The sequence below is a fragment of the Equus caballus genome, unplaced genomic scaffold, assembly GCF_041296265.1.
Source record: "Equus caballus isolate H_3958 breed thoroughbred unplaced genomic scaffold, TB-T2T haplotype2-0000440, whole genome shotgun sequence".
Classification (NCBI taxonomy): domain Eukaryota; kingdom Metazoa; phylum Chordata; class Mammalia; order Perissodactyla; family Equidae; genus Equus; species Equus caballus.
In genome coordinates this window covers 7,171,467-7,190,296 of record NW_027222395.1, presented here as the reverse complement: position 1 = coordinate 7,190,296, position 18,830 = coordinate 7,171,467, and positions in this window count along the sequence as shown.

The window sequence follows — 18,830 nt, the reverse complement described above, 5'->3', positions numbered from 1 at the left end:
CCGGACATGCCGGAACCACCGGCTCGACTCGCCGGAACCATTGCCGGCCATGCAAAATCACCTGCCGGCTACGCCAGAACCACTTGGCGAACACTCCAGAATCACCTGCCGGGCATGGCGGAACCACCTCTCAGACATGCCGGAACCACATGCCAATGACACCGGAAGCACCTGCCGAGCACGCCAGAACCACCTGCTCGACTCGCCAAAACCACCTGCTGGACATGCAAAAATCAGATTCCGGCTACGCCACAACCATTTGGTGAAAACTTCGGAATCACCTGCCGGGCTGGCTGGAACCACCTGCCGGTCACGCCAACGTCACCTGCCTGCTATGCCAGAACCTCTTGGCGGACACCATGGAAACACCTGTCGGGCCGGCCGGAACCACCTATCAGACGTGCCAGAACCATGTGCCTGAGATGCCGGAACCACACACCGAACAGACCGAAACCACCTGCCAGACCCGCCTGAACCACCTGCCGAGCACGCCGGAACCACCAACTCGACTCGCCGGAACCACCTACCTGACACGCTAAAATCACCTGCCGGGTATGCCACAACCACTTGGTGGACACTCCGGAATAATCTGCCGGACATGCCAGAACCAGCTCTCAGACACACCAGAACCACGTGCCGGACAGGCCGGAAGCACCTGCTGATCATGCCTGAGCCACATGCTCGACTTACAAGAAACACCTGCCAGACACGCCAAAATCACCTGCCGGGTACGCCAGAACCACGTGGCGGACACTCCGGAATCACCTGTCGGGCATGCCGGAACCAACTCTCAGACGTGCCAGAACCTCGTGCCGGACACGCCAGAACCACCTGCCGGAAAGACCGGAAACACCTGCTGGACACGCCAGAACCACTCGGCAGACACTCCGGAATCACATGCCAGGCATCCCGGAACCACCTGTCAGAGGTGCCAGAACCAAATGCCGGACACTGTGGTATCACCTGCCGGGCATGCCAGAACAAACTCTCAGAGGTGACAGAATCACATGCCGGACACTCCGGAATCACCTGCCGTGCCTGCCGGAACCACCTGATCCACTTCTCAGAACCACCTGCTGGACATGCCGGAATCACCTGCCGGACATGCCGGAACCACCGGCTCGACTCGCCGGAACCATTGCCGGACATGCAAAATCACCTGCCGGCTACGCCAGAACCACTTGGCGAACACTCCGGAATCACCTGCCGGGCATGGCGGAACCACCTCTCAGACATGCCGGAACCACATGCCAATGAAACCGCAAGCACCTGCCGAGCACGCCAGAACGACCTGCTTGACTCGCCAAAACCACCTGCAGGACACGCCGAAATCACCAGTCGGCTAGGCCACAACCATTTGGTGAACTCTTCGGAATCACCTGTCGGGCATGCCGGAACCGCCTCTCAGACTTGCCAGAACCATGTTCCGGACACGCCGGTACCACCTGCCGAGAACGCCGGAACCAACTGATCCACTCGCCAGAACCACCTGCTGGACACGCCAGAATCACCTGCCGACTATGCCAGAACCACTAGGCAGACACTCCAGAACCACCTGCCGGGCATGCCGGAACCACCTCTCAGAGGTGCCAGGACCACATGCCGAACACTCCGGAATCACCTGCCGGGCATCGGGGAACCACATCTCAGAGGTGCCAGAACCAAATGCCGGACACTCCGGATTCACCTGCCGGGCATGACGGAACCATCTCTCAGCCGTGCCAGAACCATGTTCCGGACACGCTGGTACCACCTGCCGATCTCGCCGGAGCCACCTGCTGGACACGCCAAAATCACCTGCCAGCTACACCAGAACCACACGGCAGACACTCCGGAATCACCTGCCGGGCTGGCTGGAACCACCTACCGGTCACGCCAACGTCGCCTTTCAGCTACGCCAGAACCACTTGGCGGACACTCCGGAAACACCTCTCCGGCCGGCCGGAACCACCTCTCAGACGTGCCAGAACCATGTGCCTGAGATGCCGGAACCACTCCCCGAACAGACCGAAACCACCTGCCAGACCCGCATGAACCCCCTGGCGAGCACGCCTGATCCACCTGCTCAACTAGCCGGAACCACCTTCCTGACACGCCAAAAGCAACTGCCTGCTACGCCGCAACCATTTGGTGAAGTCTTCGGAACCACCTGCCGGGCATGCCGGAACCACCTCTCAGACATGCCGTTACCACATGCCAATGACACCGGAAGCACCTGCCGAGCACGCCAGAACCACCTGCTCGACTCGCCAAAACCAACTGCTGGACACGCCAAAATCACCTGCCGGCTACGCCACAACCAGTTGGTGAACTCTTCGGAATCACCTGCCGGGCTTGCTGGAACCACCTGCTGGTCACGCCAACATCACCTGCCAGCTATGCCAGAACCACTTGGCGGACACCATGGAAACACCTGTCGGGCCGGCCGGAACCACCTCTCAGACGTGCCAGATCCATGAGCCTGAGATGCCGGAACCACTCCCCGAACAGACCAAAACCACCCGCCAGACCCGCCTGAACCCCCTGGCGAGCACGCCATATCCACCTGCTCAACTAGCCGGAACCACCTTCCTGACACGCCAAAATCACCTGCCAGGTATACAAGAACCGCTTGGTGGACACTCCGGAATCATCTGCCGGAGATGCCAGAACCAGCTCTCAGACACACCAGAACCACGTGCCAGAGACGCCGGAAGCACCAGCTGAGCATGCCTGAGCCACCTGCTCGACTCGCAAGATACACCTGTCGGACAGGCGTAAATCACCCGCCGGGTACGCCAGAAACACTTGGCGGACGCTCCGGAATCACCTGTCGGGCGTGCCGGAACCACCTCTCAGACTTGCCAGAACCATGTTCTGGACACGCCGGTACCACCTGCCGAGTATGCCGGAACCAGCTGATCCACTCCCCAGAACCACCTAGTGGACACGCCAAAATCAACTGCCGGCTACGCCAGAACCACTCGGCAGACACTCCGGAATCACAGGCCACGCATTCCGGAACCACCTCTCAGAGGTGCCAGAACCAAATGCCGGACACTCCGGTATCGCCTGCCTGGCATGCCGGAACCACCTCTCAGAGGTGTCAGAACCACATGCCGGACACTCCGGAATCACCTGCCAGGCATGCTGGAACCACGTGCTGGACATGCCGGAACCACCTGCCGGACATGCCGGAACCACCTGCCGGACATTCGAGAACCACCGGCTCGACTCGCCGGAACCATTGCCGGACATGCAAAATAACCTGCCGGCTACGCCAGAACCACTTGGCGAACACTCCGGAATCACCTGCCAGGCATGGCGGAACCACCTCTCAGACATGCCAGAACCACATGCCAATGACACCGGAAGCACCTGCCGAGCCCACCAGATCCACCTGCTCGACTCGCCAAAACCACCTGCTGGACACGCCAAAATCACCTGCCGGCTACGCCACAAACATTTGGTGAACTCTTTGGAATCACCTGCTTGGCTGGCTGGAACCACCTGCAGGTCACGCCAACATCACCTGCCAGCTATGCCAGAACCACTTGTCGGACACCATGGAAACACCTGTCGGGCCGGCCGGAACCACCTATCAGACGTGCCAGAACCATGTGCCTGAGATGCCGGAACCACTCCCCGAACAGACCGAAACCACCTGCCAGACCCGCCTGAACCACCTGCCGAGCACGCCGGAACCACCTACTCGACTCGCCGGATCCAGCTACATGACACGCTAAAATCACCCTCCGGGCATGCCGCAACCACTTGGTGGACACTCCGTAATCATCTGCCGGACATGCCAGAACCAGCTTTCAGACACACCAGACCACGTGCCAGACACGCCGGAAGCACCTGCTGAGCATGCCTGAGCCAAATGCTCGACTTGCCAGAAACACCTGCCAGACACGCCAAAATCACCTGCCGGGTACGCCAGAACCACGTGTCGGACACTCCGGAATCACCTGTCGGGCATGCCGGAACCAGCTCTCCGACGTGCCAGAACCTCGTGCCGGTCACGCCAGAATCACCTGCCGGACAGACCGGAAACACCTGCTGGATACGCTGCAACCACCGGCTCGACTCGCCGGAACCACCGCCGGACATGCAAAATGACCTGCCGGCTACGCCAGAACCACTTGGCGAACACTCCGGAATCACCTGTCGGGCATGCCGGTACCACCTCTCAGAGTTGCCAGAACCATGTTCCGGACACGCCGGTACCACCTGCCGAGTATGCCGGAACCACCTGATCCACTCCACAGAACCACCTGCTGGATACGCCAGAATCACCTGCCGGCTACTCCAGAACCACTCGGCAGACACTCCGTAACCAACTGCCGGGCTTGCCGGAACCACCTCTCAGAGGTGCCAGAACCACATGCCGGACACTCCGGAATCACCTGCCGGGCATGCCGGAACCACCTCTCAGAGGTGCCAAAACCACATGCCGGACAATCCGGAATCACCTGCCGGGCATACCGGAACCACCTGCTGGACATGCCAGAACCACCGGCTCGACTCGCCGGAACCAGTGCCGGACAGGCAAAATCACCTGCCGGCTACGCCAGAACCACTTGGCGAACACTCCGGAATCACCTGCCGGGCATGGCGGAACCACCTCTCAGACATGCCGGAACCGCATGCCAATGACACCGGAAGCACCTGCCGAGCACGCCAGAACCACCTGCTTGACTTGCCAAAACCACCCGCTGGACACGCCAAAATCACCTGCCGGCTACGCCAGAACCACTCGGCAGATACTCCGGAATCACCTGCCGGTCTGGCTGGAACCACCTGTCGGTCACGCCAACATCACCTTTCACCTACGCCAGAACCACTTGGAGGACACTCCGGAAACACCTGTCGGGCCGGCCAGAACCACCTCTCAGACGTGCCAGAACCATGTGCCTGAGATGCCGGAACCACTCCCCGAACAGACCGAAACCACCTGCCAGACCCGCCTGAACCCCCTGTCGAGCACGCCTGATCCACCTGCTCAACTAGCCGGAACCACCTTCCTGACACGCCAAAATCACCTGCCAGGTATACCAGAACCACTTGGTGGACACTCCGGAATCATCTGCCGGACATGCCAGAACCAGCTCTCAGACACACCTGAACCACGTGCCAGAGACGCCGGAAGCACCAACTGAGCATGCCTTAGCCACCTGCTTGACTCGCAAGATACACCTGTCGGACAGGCGAAAATCACCAGCCGGGTACGCCAGAAACACTTGGCGGACGCTGCGGAATCACCTGTCGGGCGTGCCGGAACCACCTCTCAGACTTGCCAGAACCAAGTTCTGGACACGCCGGTACCACCTGCCGAGTATGCCAGAACCAGCTGATCCACTCCCCAGAACCACCTAGTGGACACGCCAAAATCAACTGCCGGCTACGCCAGAACCACTCAGCAGACACTCCGGAATCACATGACAGGCATTCCGGAACCACCTCTCAGAGGTGCCAGAACCAAATGCCGGAGACTCCGGTATCACCTGCCGTGCATGCCGGAACCACCTCTCAGAGGTTCCAGAACCACATGCCGGACACTCCGGAATCACCTGCCGGGCATGCTGGAACCACGTGCTGGACATGCCGGAACCACCTGCCGGACATGCCGGAACCACCTGCCGGACATTCCGGAACCACCGGCTCGACTCGCCGGATCCATTGCCGGACATGCAAAATCACCTGCCGGCTACGCCAGAACCACTTGGCGAACACTCCGGAATCACCTGTCGGGCATGCCGGTACCACCTCTCAGAGTTGCCAGAACCATGTTCCGGACACGCCGGTACCACCTGCCGAGTATGCCGGAACCACCTGATCCACTCCACAGAACCACCTGCTGGATACGCCAGAATCACCTGCCGGCTACTCCAGAACCACTCGGCAGACACTCCGTAACCAACTGCCGGGCTTGCCGGAACCACCTCTCAGAGGTGCCAGAACCACATGCCGGACACTCCGGAATCACCTGCCGGGCATGCCGGAACCACCTCTCAGAGGTGCCAAAACCACATGCCGGACAATCCGGAATCACCTGCCGGGCATACCGGAACCACCTGCTGGACATGCCAGAACCACCGGCTCGACTCGCCGGAACCAGTGCCGGACAGGCAAAATCACCTGCCGGCTACGCCAGAACCACTTGGCGAACACTCCGGAATCACCTGCCGGGCATGGCGGAACCACCTCTCAGACATGCCGGAACCGCATGCCAATGACACCGGAAGCACCTGCCGAGCACGCCAGAACCACCTGCTTGACTTGCCAAAACCACCCGCTGGACACGCCAAAATCACCTGCCGGCTACGCCAGAACCACTCGGCAGATACTCCGGAATCACCTGCCGGTCTGGCTGGAACCACCTGTCGGTCACACCAACATCACCTTTCACCTACGCCAGAACCACTTGGAGGACACTCCGGAAACACCTGTCGGGCCGGCCAGAACCACCTCTCAGACGTGCCAGAACCATGTGCCTGAGATGCCGGAACCACTCCCCGAACAGACCGAAACCACCTGCCAGACCCGCCTGAACCCCCTGTCGAGCACGCCTGATCCACCTGCTCAACTAGCCGGAACCACCTTCCTGACACGCCAAAATCACCTGCCAGGTATACCAGAACCACTTGGTGGACACTCCGGAATCATCTGCCGGACATGCCAGAACCAGCTCTCAGACACACCTGAACCACGTGCCAGAGACGCTGGAAGCACCAACTGAGCATGCCTTAGCCACCTGCTTGACTCGCAAGATACACCTGTCGGACAGGCGAAAATCACCAGCCGGGTACGCCAGAAACACTTGGCGGACGCTGCGGAATCACCTGTCGGGCGTGCCGGAACCACCTCTCAGACTTGCCAGAACCTAGTTCTGGACACGCCGGTACCACCTGCCGAGTATGCCAGAACCAGCTGATCCACTCCCCAGAACCACCTAGTGGACACGCCAAAATCAACTGCCGGCTACGCCAGAACCACTCAGCAGACACTCCGGAATCACATGACAGGCATTCCGGAACCACCTCTCAGAGGTGCCAGAACCAAATGCCGGAGACTCCGGTATCACCTGCCGTGCATGCCGGAACCACCTCTCAGAGGTTCCAGAACCACATGCCGGACACTCCGGAATCACCTGCCGGGCATGCCGGAACCACCTGCCGGACATGCCGGAACCAGCGGCTCGACTCGCCGGAACCATTGCCGGACATGCAAAATCACCTGCCGGCTATGCCAGAACCACTTGGGGAACACTCCGGAATCACCTGCCGGGCATGGCGGAACCACCTCTCAGACATGCCGGAACCACATGCCGATGACACCGGAAGCACCTGCCGAGCACGCCAGAACCACCTGCTCGACTCGCCAAAACCACCTGCTGGACATGCCAAAATCAACTTCTGGCTACTCCACAAGCATTTGGTGAACACTTCGGAATCACCTGCCGGGCTGTCTGGAACCACCTGCCGGTCACGCCAACATCACCTGCCAGCTATGCCAGAACCACTTGGCGGACACCATGGAAACACCTGTCGGGCCGGCCGGAACCACCTATCAGACGTGCCAGAACCATGTGCCTGAGATGCCGGAACCACTCCCCGAACAGACCGAAACCACCTGCCAGACCCGCCTGAACCACCTGCCGAGCACGCCGGAACCACCTACTCGACTCGCTGGAACCACCTACCTGACACGCTAAAATCACCTGCCGGGTATGCCACAACCACTTGGTGGACACTCCGGAATCATCTGCCAGACATGCCAGAACCAGCTCTCAGACACACCAGAACCACCTGCCAGACACGCCGGAAGCACCTGCTGAGCATGCCTGAGCCAAATGCTCGACTTGCAAGAAACACCTGCCAGACACGCCAAAATCACCTGCCGGGTATGCCAGAACCACGTGGCGGACACTCCGGAATCACCTGTCGGGCACGCCGGAACCAACTCTCAGACGTGCCAGAACCTCGTGCCGGTCACGCCAGAACCACCTGCCGGACACACCGGAACCACCGGCTCGACTCGCGGAACCACCGCCGGACATGCAAAATGACCTGCCGGCTACGCCAGAACCACTTGGCGAACACTCCGGAATCACCTGTCGGGCATGCCAGAACCGCATCTCAGACTTGCCGGAACCATGTTCCGGACACGCCGGTACCACCTGCCGAGAATGCCGGAACCACCTGATCCACTCCCCAGAACCACCTGCTGGACACGCCAGAATCACCTGCCGACTACGCCAGAACCACTAGGCAGACACTCCGGAACCACCTGCCGGGCATGCTGGAACCACCTCTCAGAGGTGCCAGAACCACATGCCGAACACTCCGGAATCACCTGCCGGGCATGGGGGAACCACATCTCAGAGGTGCCAGAACCACATGCCGGACACTCCGGATTCACCTGCCGGGCATGACGGAACCATCTCTCAGCCGTGCCAGAACCATGTTCCGGACACGCTGGTACCACCTGCCGATCTCGCCGGAACCACCTGCTGGACACGCCAAAATCACCTGCCAGCTACGCCAGAACCACACCGCAGACACTCTGGAATCACCTCCGGGCTGGCTGGAACCACCTACCGGTCACGCCAACGTCGCCTTTCACCTACGCCAGAACCACTTGGCGGACACTCCGGAAACACCTGTCCGGCCGGCCGGAACCACCTCTCAGACGTGCCAGAACCATGTGCCTGAGATGCCGGAACCACTCCCCGAACAGACCGAAACCACCTGCCAGACCCGCATGAACCCCCTGGCGAGCACGCCTGATCCACCTGCTCAACTAGCCGGAACCACCTTCCTGACACGCCAAAATCACCTGCCAGGTATACCAGAACCACTTGGTGGACACTCCGGAATCATCTGCCGGACATGCCAGAACCAGCTCTCGGACACACCAGAACCACGTGCCAGAGACGCCGGAAGCACCAGCTGAGCATGCCTGAGCCACCTGCTCGACTCGCAAGAAACACCTGTCGGACATGCCAAAATCACCTGCCGGGTACGCCAGAAACACTTGGCGGACGCTCCGGAATCACTGTCGGGCGTGCCGGAACCACCTCTCAGACTTGCCAGAACCATGTTCTGGACACGCCGGTACCACCTGCCGAGTATGCCGGAACCAGCTGATCCACTCCCCAGAACCACCTAGTGGACACGCCAAGAGCAACTGCCGGCTACGCCGGAAACACCGGCTCGACTCGCCGGAACCACCGCTGGACATGCAAAATGACCTGCCGGCTACGCCAGAACTACTTGGCGAACACTCCGGAATCACCTGTCGGGCATGCCTGAACCACCTCTCAGAGGTGCCAGGACCAAATGACGGAGACTGCGGAATCACCTGCCGGGCATGCCGGAACCACCTGCCGGACATGCCGGAACCACCGGCTCGACTCGCCGGAACCATTGCCGGCCATGCAAAATCACCTGCCGGCTACGCCAGAACCACTTGGCGAACACTCCGGAATCACCTGCCGGGCATGGCGGAACCACCTCTCAGACATGCCGGAACCACATGCCAATGACACCGGAAGCACCTGCCGAGCACGCCAGAACCACCTGCTCGACTCGCCAAAACCACCTGCTGGACATGCAAAAATCAGATTCCGGCTACGCCACAACCATTTGGTGAAAACTTCGGAATCACCTGCCGGGCTGGCTGGAACCACCTGCCGGTCACGCCAACGTCACCTGCCTGCTATGCCAGAACCACTTGGCGGACACCATGGAAACTCCTGTCGGGCCGGCCGGAACCACCTATCAGACGTGCCAGAACCATGTGCCTGAGATGCCGGAACCACACACCGAACAGACCGAAACCACCTGCCAGACCCGCCTGAACCACCTGCCGAGCACGCCGGAACCACCTACTCGACTCGCCGGAACCACCTACCTGACACGCTAAAATCACCTGCCGGGTATGCCACAACCACTTGGTGGACACTCCGGAATAATCTGCCGGACATGCCAGAACCAGCTCTCAGACACACCAGAACCACGTGCCGGACAGGCCGGAAGCACCTGCTGATCATGCCTGAGCCACATGCTCGACTTACAAGAAACACCTGCCAGACACGCCAAAATCACCTGCCGGGTACGCCAGAACCACGTGGCGGACACTCCGGATTCACCTGTCGGGCATGCCGGAACCAACTCTCAGACGTGCCAGAACCTCGTGCCGGACACGCCAGAACCACCTGCCGGAAAGACCGGAAACACCTGCTGGACACGCCAGAACCACTCGGCAGACACTCCGGAATCACATGCCAGGCATCCCGGAACCACCTGTCAGAGGTGCCAGAACCAAATGCCGGACACTGTGGTATCACCTGCCGGGCATGCCAGAACAAACTCTCAGAGGTGACAGAGTCACATGCCGGACACTCCGGAATCACCTGCCGTGCCTGCCGGAACCACCTGATCCACTTCTCAGAACCACCTGCTGGACATGCCGGAATCACCTGCCGGACATGCCAGAACCCCGGCTCGACTCGCCGGAACCATTGCCGGACATGCAAAATCACCTGCCGGCTACGCCAGAACCACTTGGCGAACACTCCGGAATCACCTGCCGGGCATGGCGGAACCACCTCTCAGACATGCCGGAACCACATGCCAATGAAACCGGAAGCACCTGCCGAGCACGCCAGAACGACCTGCTTGACTCGCCAAAACCACCTGCAGGACACGCCGAAATCACCTGCCGGCTAGGCCACAACCATTTGGTGAACTCTTCGGAATCACCTGCCGGGCTTTCTGGAACCACGTGCCGGTCACACAAACATCACCTGCCAGCTATGCCAGAACCACTTGGTGGACACCATGGAAACACCTGTCGGGCCGGTCGGAACCACCTATCAGACGTGCCAGAACCATGTGCCTGAGACGCCGGAACCACACCCCGAACAGACCGAAACCACCTGCCAGACCCGCCTGAACCACCTGCCGAGCACGCCGGAACCACCTACTCGACTCGCTGGAACCACCTACCTGACACGCTAAAATCACCTGCCGGGTATGCCACAACCACTTGGTGGACACTCCGGAATCATCTGCCGGACATGCCAGAACCAGCTCTCAGACACACCAGAACCAAGTGCCAGACACGCTGGAAGCACCTGCTGAGCATGCCTGAGCCACATGCTCGACTTGCAAGAAACACCTGCCAGACACGCCAAAATCACCTGCCGGGTACGCCAGAACCACGTGGCGGACACTCCGGAATCACCTGTCGGGCATGCCGGAACCAACTCTCAGACGTGCCAGAACCTCGTGCCGGTCACGCCAGAACCACCTGCCGGACACGCCAGAACCACCGGCTCGACTCGCCGGAACCACCGCCGGACATGCAAAATGACCTGCCGGCTACGCCAGAACCACTTGGCGAACACTCCGGAATCACCTGTCGGGCGTGCCGGAACCACCTCTCAGACTTGCCAGAACCATGTTCCGGACACGCCGGTACCACCTGCAGAGTATGCCGGAACCACCTGATCCACTCCTCAGAACCACCTGCTGGACACGCCACAATCCTCTGCCGACTACGCCAGAACCACTCAGCAGACACGCCGGAACCACCTGCCGGGCATGCCGGAACCACCTCTCAGAGGTGCCAGAACCACATGCCGGACACTCCGGAATCACCTGCCGGGCATGCCGGAACCACCTGCCGGACATGCCGGAACCAGCGGCTCGACTCGCCGGAACCATTGCCGGACATGCAAAATCACCTGCCGGCTATGCCAGAACCACTTGGGGAACACTCCGGAATCACCTGCCGGGCATGGCGGAACCACCTCTCAGACATGCCGGAACCACATGCCGATGACACCGGAAGCACCTGCCGAGCACGCCAGAACCACCTGCTCGACTCGCCAAAACCACCTGCTGGACATGCCAAAATCAACTTCTGGCTACTCCACACGCATTGGGTGAACACTTCGGAATCACCTGCCGGGCTGTCTGGAACCACCTGCCGGTCACGCCAACATCACCTGCCAGCTATGCCAGAACCACTTGGCGGACACCATGGAAACACCTGTCGGGCCGGCCGGAACCACCTATCAGATGTGCCAGAACCATGTGCCTGAGATGCCGGAACCACTCCCCGAACAGACCGAAACCACCTGCCAGACCCGCCTGAACCACCTGCCGAGCACGCCGGAACCACCTACTCGACTCGCCGGAACCACCTACCTGACACGCTAAAATCACCTGCCGGGTATGCCACAACCACTTGGTGGACACTCCGGAATCATCTGCCAGACATGCCAGAACCAGCTCTCAGACACACCAGAACCACCTGCCAGACACGCCGGAAGCACCTGCTGAGCATGCCTGAGCCAAATGCTCGACTTGCAAGAAACACCTGCCAGACACGCCAAAATCACCTGCCGGGTACGCCAGAACCACGTGGCGGACACTCCGGAATCACCTGTCGGGCACGCCGGAACCAACTCTCAGACGTGCCAGAACCTCGTGCCGGTCACGCCAGAACCACCTGCCGGACACACCGGAACCACCGGCTCGACTCGCGGAACCACCGCCGGACATGCAAAATGACCTGCCGGCTACGCCAGAACCACTTGGCGAACACTCCGGAATCACCTGTCGGGCATGCTGGAACCACCTCTCAGACTTGCCAGAACCATGTTCCGGACACGCCGGTACCACCTGCAGAGTATGCCGGAACCACCTGATCCACTCCTCAGAACCACCTGCTGGACACGCCACAATCACCTGCCGACTACGCCGGAACCACTCGGCAGACGCGCCGGAACCACCTGCCGGGCTTGCCGGAACCACCTCTCAGAGGTGCCAGAACCACATGCCGGACACTCCGGAATCACCTGCCGTGCCTGCCGGAACCACCTGATCCACTTCTCAGAACCACCTACAGGACATGCCGGAATCACCTGCAGGACATGCCGGAACCACCGGCTCGACTCGCCGGAACCATTGCCGGACATGCAAAATCACCTGCCGGCTACGCCAGAACCACTTGGCGAACACTCCGGAATCACCTGCCGGGCATGGCGGAACCACCTCTCAGACATGCCGGAACCACATGCCAATGAAACCGCAAGCACCTGCCGAGCACGCCAGAACGACCTGCTTGACTCGCCAAAACCACCTGCAGGACACGCCGAAATCACCTGCCGGCTAGGCCACAACCATTTGGTGAACTCTTCGGAATCACCTGCCGGGCTTTCTGGAACCACGTGCCGGTCACACAAACATCACCTGCCGGCTTCGCCAGAACCACTTGGCGGACACTCCGGAAACACCTGTCGGGCCGGCCGGAACCACCTCTCAGACGTGCCAGAACCATGTTCCTGAGATGCCGGAAACACACCCCGAACAGACCGAAACCACCTGCCAGACCTGCCTGAACCCCCTGGCGAGCACGCCTGATCCACCTGCTCAACTAGCCGGAACCACCTTCCTGACACGCCAAAATCACCTGCCAGGTATACAAGAACCGCTTGGTGGACACTCCGAAATCATCTGCCGGAGATGCCAGAATCAGCTCTCAGACAAACCAGAACCACGTGCCAGAGACGCCGGAAGCAACAGCTGAGCATGCCTGAGCCACCTGCTCGACTCGCAAGATACACCTGTCGGACAGGCGTAAATCACCCGCCGGGTACGCCAGAAACACTTGGCGGACGCTCCGGAATCACCTGTCGGGCGTGCCGGAACCACCTCTCAGACTTGCCAGAACCATGTTCTGGACACGACGGTACCACCTGCCGAGTATGCCCGAACCAGCTGATCCACTCCCCAGAACAACCTAGTGGACATGCCAAAATCAACTTCTGGCTAGGCCAGAACCACTCGGCAGACACTCCGGAATCACAGGCCAGGCATTCCGGAACCACCTCTCAGAGCTGCCAGAACCACATGCCTGACACTCCGGAATCACCTGCCAGGAATGCTGGAACCACGTGCTGGACATGCCGGAACCACCTGCCGGACATGCCGGAACCACCTGCCGGACATTCCAGATCCACCGGCTCGACTCGCCGGAACCATTGCCGGACATGCAAAATCACCTGCCGGCTACGCCAGAACCACTTGGCGAACACTCCGGAATCACCTGCCGGGCATGGCGGAACCACCTCTCAGACATGCCAGAACCACATGCCAATGACACCGGAAGCACCTGCCGAGCCCGCCAGATCCACCTGCTCGACTCGCCAAAACCACCTGCTGGACACGCCAAAATCACCTGCCGGCTACGCCACAAACGTTTGGTGAACTCTTTGGAATCACCTGCTTGGCTGGCTGGAACCACCTGCAGGTCACGCCAACATCACCTGCCAGCTATGCCAGAACCACTTGTCGGACACCATGGAAACACCTGTCGGGCCGGCCGGAACCACCTATCAGACGTGCCAGAACCATGTGCCTGAGATGCCGGAACCACACCCCGAACAGACCGAAACCACCTGCCAGACCTGCCTGAACCACCTGCCGAGCACGCCGGAACCACCTACTCGACTCGCCGGATCCAGCTACATGACACGCTAAAATCACCTCCCGGGTATGCCACAACCACTTGGTGGACACTCCGGAATCATCTGCCGGACATGCCAGAACCAGCTCTCAGACACACCAGAACCACGTGCCAGACACGCCGGAAGCACCTGCTGAGCATGCCTGAGCCAAATGCTCGACTTGCCAGAAACACCTGCCAGACACACCAAAATCACCTGCCGGGTACGCCAGAACCACGTGGCAGAAACTCTGGAATCACCAGTCGGGCATGCCGGAACCAGCTCTCCGACGTGCCAGAACCTCGTGCCGGTCACGCCAGAATCACCTGCCGGACAGACCGCAAACACCTGCTGGATACGCCGCAACCACCGCCTCGACTCGCCGGAACCACCGCCGGACATGCAAAATGACCTGCCGGCTAAGCCAGAACCACTTGGCGAACACTCCGGAATCACCTGTCGGGCATGCCGGTACCACCTCTCAGAGTTGCCAGAACCATGTTCCGGACACGCCGGTACCACCTGCCGAGTATGCCGGAACCACCTGATCCACTCCCCAGAACCACCTGCTGGATACGCCAGAATCACCTGCCGGCTACTCCAGAACCACTCGGCACACACTCCGTAACCAACTGCCGGGCTTCCCGGAACCACCTCTCAGAGGTGCCAGAACCACATGCCGGACAATCCGGAATCACCTGCCGGGCATACCGGAACCACCTGCTGGACATGCCAGAACCACCGGCTCGACTCGGCGGAACCAGTGCCGGACAGGCAAAATCACCTGCCGGCTACGCCAGAACCACTTGGCGAACACTCCGGAATCACCTGCCGGGTATGGCGGAACCACCTCTCAGACATGCCGGAACCGCATGCCAATGACACCGGAAGCACCTGCCGAGCACGCCAGAACCACCTGCTTGACTTGCCAAAACCACCCGCTGGACACGCCAAAATCACCTGCCGGCTACGCCAGAACCACTCGGCAGACACTCCGGAATCACCTGCCGGTCTGGCTGGAACCACCTGTCGGTCACGCCAACATAACCTTTCACCTACGCCAGAACCACTTGGAGGACACTCCGGAAACACCTGTCGGGCCGGCCAGAACCACCTCTCAGACGTGCCAGAACCATGTGCCTGAGATGCCGGAACCACTCCCCGAACAGACCGAAACCACCTGCCAGACCCGCCTGAACCCCCTGTCGAGCACGCCTGATCCACCTGCTCAACTAGCCGGAACCACCTTCCTGACACGCCAAAATCACCTTCCAGGTATACCAGAACCACTTGGTGGACACTCCGGAATCATCTGCCGGACATGCCAGAACCAGCTCTCAGACACACCAGAACCACGTGCCAGAGACGCCGGAAGCACCAGCTGAGCATGCCTCAGCCACCTGCTTGACTCGCAAGATACACCTGTCGGACAGGCGAAAATCACCCGCCGGGTACGCCAGAAACACTTGGCGGACGCTCCGGAATCACCTGTCGGGCGTGCTGGAACCACCTCTGACACTTGCCAGAACCAAGTTCTGGACATGCCGGTACCACCTGCCGAGTATGCCAGAACCAGCTGATCCACTCCCCAGAACCACCTAGTGGACACGCCAAAATCAACTGCCGGCTACGCCAGAACCACTCGGCAGACACTCCGGAATCACATGACAGGCATTCCGGAACCACCTCTCAGAGGTGCCAGAACCAAATGCCGGAGACTCCGGTATCACCTGCCGTGCATTCCGGAACCACCTCTCAGAGGTTCCAGAACCACATGCCGGACACTCCGGAATCACCTGCCGGGCATGCTGGAACCACGTGCTGGACATGCCGGAACCACCTGCCGGACATGCCGGAACCACCTGCCGGACATTCCAGAACCACCGGCTCGACTCGCCGGATCCATTGCCGGACATGCAAAATCACCTGCCGGCTACGACAGAACCACTTGGCGAACACTCCGGTATCACCTGCCGGTCATGCCGGAACCACCTGCCGGACATGCCGGAACCACCGGCTCGACTCGCCGGAACCATTGCCGGACATGCAAAATCACCTGCCGGCTACGCCAGAATCACTTGGCGAACACTCCGGAATCAGCTGCCGGGCATGGCGGAACCACCTCTCAGACATGCCAGAACCACATGCCAATGACACCGGAAGCACCTGCCAGGCACGCCAGAACCACCTGCTCGACTCGCCAAAACCACCTGCTGGACATGCAAAAATCAGATTCCGGCTACGCCACAACCATTTGGTGAAAACTTCGGAATTACCTGCCGGGATGGCTGGAACCACCTGCTGGTCACGCCAACGTCACCTGCCTGCTATGCCAGAACCACTTGGCGGACACCATGGAAACACCTGTCGGGCCGGCCGGAACCGCCTATCAGACGTGCCAGAACCATGTGCCTGAGATGCCGGAACCACACACCGAACAGACCGAAACCACCTGCCAGACCTGCCTGAACCACCTGCCGAGCACGCCGGAACCACCAACTCGACTCGCCGGAACCACCTACCTGACACTCTAAAATCACCTGCCGGGTATGCCACAACCACTTGGTGGACACTCCGGAATAATCTGCCGGACATGCCAGAACCAGCTCTCAGACACACCAGAACCACGTGCCGGACAGGCCGGAAGCACCTGCTGATCATGCCTGAGCCACATGCTCGACTTGCAAGAAACACCTGCCAGACACGCCAAAATCACCTGCCGGGTACCCCAGAACCACGTGGCGGACACTCCGGAATCACCTGTCGGGCATGCCGGAACCAACTCTCAGACGTGCCAGAACCTCGTGCCGGACACGCCAGAACCACCTGCCGGAAAGACCGGAAACACCTGCTGGACACGCCAGAACCTCTCGGCAGACACTCCGGAATCACATGCCAGGCATCCCGGAACCACCTGTCAGAGGTGCCAGAACCAAATGCCGGACACGGTGGTATCACCTGCCGGGCATGCCAGAACAACCTCTCAGAGGTGACAGAACCACATGCCGAACACTCCGGAATCACCTGCCAGGCATGCGGGAACCACATCTCAGAGGTGCCAGAACCACATGCCGGACACTCTGGATTCACCTGCCGGGCATGACGGAACCATCTCTCAGCCATGCCAGAACCATGTTACGGACACGCTGGTACCACCTGCCGATCTCGCCGGAACCACCTGCTGGACACGCCAAAATCACCTGCCAGCTACGCCAGAACCACACGGCACACACTCTGGAACCACCTCCGGGCTGGCTGGAACCACCTACCGGTCACGCCAACGTCGCTTTCACCTACGCCAGAACCACTTGGCGGACACTCCGGAAACACCTCTCCGGCCGGCCGGAACCACCTCTCAGACGTGCCAGAACCATGTGCCTGAGATGCCGGAACCACTCCCCGAACAGACCGAAACCACCAGCCAGACCCGCATGAACCCCCTGGCGAGCACGCCTGATCCACCTGCTCAACTAGCCGGAACCACCTTCCTGACACGCCAAAATCACCTGCCAGGTATACCAGAACCACTTGGTGTACACTCCGGAATCATCTGCCGGACATGCCAGAACCAGCTCTCAGACACACCAGAACCACGTGCCAGAGACGCCGGAAGCACCAGCTGAGCAGACCTGAGCCACCTGCTCAACTCGCAAGAAACACCTGTCGGACATGTCAAAATCACCTGCCGGGTATGCCAGAAACACTTGGCGGACGCTCCGGAATCACCTGTCGGGCGTGCCGGAACCACCTCTCAGACTTGCCAGAACCATGTTCTGGACACGCCAGTACCACCTGCCGAGTATGCCGGAACCAGCTGATCCACTCCCCAGAACCACCTAGTGGACACGCCAAGAGCAACTGCCGGCTACGCCGGAACCACCGGCTCGACTCGCGGAACCACCGCCGGACATGCAAAATGACCTGCCGGCTACGCCAGAACCACTTGGCGAACACTCCGGAATCACCTGTCGGGCATGCCGGAACCACCTCTCAGACTTGCCAGAACCATGTTCCGGACACGCCGGTACCACCTGCAGAGTATGCCGGAACCACCTGATCCACTCCTCAGAACCACCTGCTGGACACGCCACAATCACCTGCCGACTACGCCAGAACCACTCGGCAGACACGCCAGAACCACCTGCCGGGCATGCCGGAACCACCTCTCAGAGGTGCCAGAACCACATGCCGGACACTCCGGAATCACCTGCCGGGCATGCTGGAACCACCTGCCGGACATGCCGGAACCAGCGGCTCGACTCGCCGGAACCATTGCCGGACATGCAAAATCACCTGCCGGCTATGCCAGAACCACTTGGGGAACACT